The sequence below is a fragment of the Echinops telfairi genome, unplaced genomic scaffold (assembly GCF_000313985.2).
Source record: "Echinops telfairi isolate 266 unplaced genomic scaffold, ASM31398v2 ScPeMD7_443;HRSCAF=831, whole genome shotgun sequence".
In the NCBI taxonomy this organism is placed as follows: Eukaryota; Metazoa; Chordata; class Mammalia; order Afrosoricida; family Tenrecidae; genus Echinops; species Echinops telfairi.
Genome location: NW_022104341.1, coordinates 6,549,615 through 6,555,030, shown reverse-complemented (window position 1 = coordinate 6,555,030; position 5,416 = coordinate 6,549,615). Strand labels below are relative to the sequence as shown.

Here is a 5,416-nt window from a genome sequence, read left to right as displayed (position 1 = left end):
TCTGCGAGGCCGGGCTGCCCCCACCCAGGGTTCAGTCCGCACCCAGGGTCCTGGCCGGTCCCAGAAGGCCCCGGGAAGCCAAGTGTCAGCCTCCTCCAGGGCAGAGAACAGCAAACACGTGGCCCCTAGTTTTCCTTTTCACGGTTGGGAAGGACCCCGGCCTGGTCAGTCAGGGCGCAAAGGGCCACAAGGACCAACAGGAAATCCACCCATTCAAATCGCGGTCCAATTGTCCACCCCAAATGTAAGACTCAGCCCCAACAAGGAGCCTGCGGTCTGGGGTGTCACTCCAGAAATGTCCTGCCAGCCGCCCCCAATACAGGACCGTGCCAGGGGAGTGCCGGTCACAGGGCACTTGTGCCAGGCAAGACAGAACTACTAGATATTACCCTCAAAAATGGTTACAATGGCAAGTTTTATGATACGTCCATTTAACACACACACAAGCGTAACCATCATACTGTGAAGGTGTTAAGGTGTGAGACCAATAATAAAGAGTTCGCTAATGGTGTCCAAGGGTCAAGGTGCAGTGTGGCTTGGAGGCTGCAGTGGACTTTAGCCCCAACTCCAGCTGCCAGCCGGTCTGTCAGCCGGTGTCACCAGGAGCTGGGAAGGGGCAGACCATGCTGCAGATGCCTCCCAGCTGTTCTTACCATGCCAGTAGCCCCAGGTCTCAGTTGGGGTGCAGGTCAGAAAGCAGCTTCTGGCTGTGACCCCTTAGTGGAATCTCAAGGAAGTTTGCCTACAGGGAGGACAGGCACTAGTCCACTCACGGAAGGGCCTGCTGCTTCAAATAGTTCTAGCTCTCATTATCCACGAGGTGTCCATCAGGCTGAACAGATGCATTGTGGAAGGGAGATAAATGACTAGATTGAACTTGGAAAACAGAAAGCAAAAAGGATTGACCCCGGATGTGAATAGCTTGCTGTAAGACAGAGCGCATTGGCTAGTGGACCCCTGCAGATGCGATTAGGGCTGGCACAAGAGTAATTGTGAGGCTGGCACAGGACCCGGCGTGTTTCGTAGGGTTACTACGAGTCAACCACCACAAACTCCATTACAATTTAACATGCTATCATTTGTGCCCCCTCTGCACCCAGTGTCAGTTTGTCCTAGTTTTTATTATTTTCTGTTATCTTTTCAACTGAGGCTTTCCGTCCGTTGGGTGTGGCAGGTTTTGTTTTTGTATGTTTTTCTTGACATGAAATCCCGGCAGTACTGGATTACTGGTTTCTTGAGGTGATGGCGGGGAGGTGGAGGATGGGGGGTGGGGGAAGGGAGAGCTAATCACAACGAGTACAGGAAAGAAGAAAATGTTCTACAATTGATAGTGGTGATGATTGCATACATCTTTTTAATGTGTTTAATTGTAAAATAAACTCATCACATAAATTTTGGAACTCTAGGTGTTAAAGGATAAAATAAGCACTATAAGAAAAATCAAATAATAATAATATAAACAGATGTTTTAAAATTAGTATTCACCCATGCTGTCATTTCATTGAATCAAAAGTGAATCTACACCATTTGTACCCCTAGGGCCCTGGCGGTGTATCCCAAGTACTGTGGAACATCACTGATCCATGGTTTTCCTTTTTTGGGGTGAGAGAACTCAATTACCATGTAATTGTTTGAATGAAAAAAAAATACCGCTTGCATTCCCCCTGATTACTGTGTAATAATTAACCGAGACCTTAATTGTATAAACCAAATTCTATGGCATTCTGTTGATGTGCATTAGTATATTAAAACATCACAAAAAGGCTCAAAACTAAAATTCGCATTTAAAAGAAAATCTTTGCCATCGTGGGATTCACTGGGCATCACGAGTAAGGCAAGGTAAGGAGCCGTTCTTGGCTGTTGCAGTTCGGATCTGTATAGCACAGCATCTCTCATGCGCACCGTTTGGTGGTAGCAATGACCTTCACCTTGATGTGCACCCCTCAATGGTTGTCCACCTTCCAAGGAGGCTGGAGGAGAGTAGGAACAACAGGAGCAGAGCTTTGTTCTCATAGGGGCAGTGCTTGTGGGTTTAAACACGCAGAGGCGGTATTGAGAGGGAGAGAGGTGGAATGTAGGAGAAAGCGGCCAGGCCGGCCAGGACAGGTATCTGAGGACAGGCAGATGTGGCCCAGAGCAGTGGACCCTTCAGAATAGCAAGACCCAGACCCACTACCATGGAGTTGATGGCAATTAATAGCAATCCTTCACGGAGTTTTCATGATCGTAAATCCGTTTCTTTCTTTTCTTTTCTGGGGAAAAGGAGATTGCTTTAACAAGAAAATTGTAAAAACTTTATATGTGTGTGTGTGTGTGTGTGTATTTAAAACAATAGAATTAAAAAGACTGTAAGGTGTTCTGGGAACAGACATCCTCCTCTTTCTCCCACAGGGTGACGGGTGGGTTTGAACCCCCAGCTTCGCAGTCGCAGTCCAGCTCTGGGGGGACAGTGACACCGGAGCTCCTTAGCCTGCCAAAGGAGTCCAATTCTGCAGAAGGAGGAGAAGGATCAGCCAATCAGATAGATTCTCAGACCCAGGATCTCCTGGGCCCAGAGCCTCAGGCCGGTGAGGCCACTGGAGCTGGGAGAGACAATAGGGAGAGGTGGGCATGAGGGAGCTTTCCACAGCTGGTACAAATTGTCCGTGATAATTTGTGGCACAGACCACACCAGGTGGCCCTGTCAGAGGGGGTGACACCAAATGACTGTCTAAAAGGACCTTGTGCAGTTTCAGCAAAAATGTATTATTTTTAAGTAAAAATATCCCTGTAGTTAGTTATAACAAAAACACTTTTTATAAGCTTAACTTACATCCATCAATATACCTGTAATACAAAACTCTAGTTTGCTTTCTGAGCCCTCTAATACACTGCGGCCATCATTGCCTGTCATTGCTACCCTGAGGGGTGGTCTGTTAGTCTGGCCCTTCTAGTCAGAATTCCTAATGTGATGGATTAGAATTCCAGCCTCTACGTTGTGGCTATAACTCCAATTTGGACGGAATTCTCTGCTATACTAGTGGACAGGATTAAGACGGGGTTAAACCCTGGCATTAGTAGAGGATGTAAACCCAGTCACACTCTTTGTGTCCTTGGGGACATCTTTACACTGGACTAAAGGGTGTGCCTTAAGACACATTCTTCCTTTTCCTTTGGGTATGGCCAGCTAACGAAGGAGCTCTGGTGGTGTACTGGTTGTGCACTAGGCTGCCAACCAAAAGGTCAGCAGTTCGAAACCACCACCAACTGCTCCTTGGGAGAAAGACAGACTTTTCTGCTCCCCCAAAGACTTACTGTCTCAGAAAGCCACAGGGGCAGTCACCTGCAAGGGTAGTTAATTCTACCCTGTCCTGTAGGCTCATTCTGAGTCAGAATCAACTGACTCAGAGGAGTTTGGTTTAGATGCTCAGCTAAAAGACAAAAACCACCCCCGAGTCAAAGCCATTCCTCTGTGTATAAGAGCCGCGCAGAGACCATGGGACTGTGAGACGGAGCGGCAGGTCCCGGTCCACGGAGGCAGAGGCCAAGGGCCCACGTGGCTGAGCGGCCGAAGATGAGGGAGAAGCTGCTGTTGTCTTAGGAGAGGTGTTGATGTTGACCAAGAACTGTATCCTTACTGTTTACTGATCCCAACCTGTGCCAACCTATGAACTTCCATCATGAACCCCATGATGGAGAGTGTTGTCTGAGAGTTCTGTGTGTCCGCTGCGACGGACGCTCAAACCCAGCACCCAGGCCGGGTGCTGTGGGAGGAGCGGTGGGCGTCAGAGCAGGGAAAGAAGGAGGAAGCGTGGAGGCGTGTCTGACCCCCGCCTCTTGGCTGTGGGGAAGGCAGAGGGCAGACAGGGCCTCGGGGCCACCTACTGCACACTCAGATCCAAGGACGCTTCAGATCACGTGGCTTGGTTTGTACTGGATGCAAATCTGTTCCTGTTTTCTGCTGCTGTTGGTATCATCAGTGATTTTGTCAAAGTTTCTGCTTCTTTATCTACATTATGGTAATTAACATTTTTGTTTTTGAGAATGAGGTAGTAAAAAACAGGAGAAAACAACTTTTTTCAAGGGTCCAACTATATTCCTTCCAAGTCTCTGACCATATAGCCCAGTGGTTCTCAACCTTCCTAATACCATGACCCTTTAATACAGTTCCTCATGTTGTGGTGACCCCCCAACCACAACATGATTTTCGTTGCTACTTCATCACTGTCATTTTGCTACTGTGATGAATTGTTCCACTCCCAAAGGGGTCACGACCCACAGGTTGAGAACCACTGATCTAGCCAAACCATTGGCAACAGCCCATGGATCAAAAAGTTCGTGGAAAAATTGTGTCATGCTCGTCAAACTCGTGTCATTCCTTGTTTCTACAAACTTTTTGAAGCCCCGGTATCCTTTCTCACTGTTTCCTCAAGACACCCCTTTGATTTCCTTATTTACCCCGCCCCACCCCCTCCCCCGCATTCTGTGGTTGAAGAAACTGAGGCTCAGAGGAATGGGGACCTGGCCAGGACACCTCGAGCGGGTCACTGTTTGTATTGGCACAAAGCCTGGCTCTCCCCAGGTTGCCACGTGGCCTCCACACCTAAGACTGGACCCTTGGGCCAGAGTGTGTCCAAATGGGGAAAGCTGACACTAGACGAACTTGGCACAGAGGCCGTCACATGCCGGGCCCAGGGCTGTCTAGGTGCACTGTGCCATTCCAACCATCCCTGGGGGGAACTGTGGCCACGGGAGGCCAGAATATTCAGTGCTGCCAGGGCCTGCAAACACCTGCCGTGGCGTCACAGCCGGAGAGAAGCCGCAGCCAGAGCTCAAGCACAGTGCTGGGCACGAGCCCTCACCGGGCTGCAGCACGGCCCCTGCGTGGACTGTTGGATCACTGCTCCCCTCCCGGCCAAGGATGTGCAGGGACATGGGGGGAGGGTGGGGAATGGCATACAGGACAGTGGGAGAGCTGGGCTGGACGAATGCGGACGGCCCCAGGAGAGAGCAGCTGGGCCTTGAAGCCTCTGGCCCAGGTAGGGTGCTTCTGGGGAGTCTGTCCATGTTGGGGTCAGCCCAAGCCGGCCCCCCTGGAGGAGGGGCTGTGAGACTCAGAGATCACAGAGGGCAGACATTAAGGTGTCCAAGTGACTGCGGCCTGGCTGAGAACCGCCCATTTGAACTGGAAGCAGAGGTGATGCTGGGCCTTGCAGACGTGGCGGGGAGAGACGGAGAGGCTGGCTTCCTGGAGCAGAGAGAGGGTCAGGAGCAGGGGTGGAGCACCCAGGAAGCATGGTAAGCAGGGACATACTTGTGCTCAATGACCCATCTGAAGTGAACAGTTGCACGTGGGTCTCACCACATCTCCACTACAGATTAGTCAGCAAGCGCAAGTACACCCCTGCTTACCTTGCTCCCCTGTTCCCGTCTCACT

At 50.4% G+C, this 5,416-nt stretch overlaps 1 protein-coding gene across 1 annotated transcript in view; it reads right to left on the bottom strand.

Moving 5' to 3' along the window:
* The window catches only part of LOC101657793 (glutathione S-transferase Mu 1-like), a 22,172-nt gene that overhangs the window by 16,171 nt on the left and 585 nt on the right, over positions 1-5,416 (bottom strand). The window lies entirely within an intron of this gene.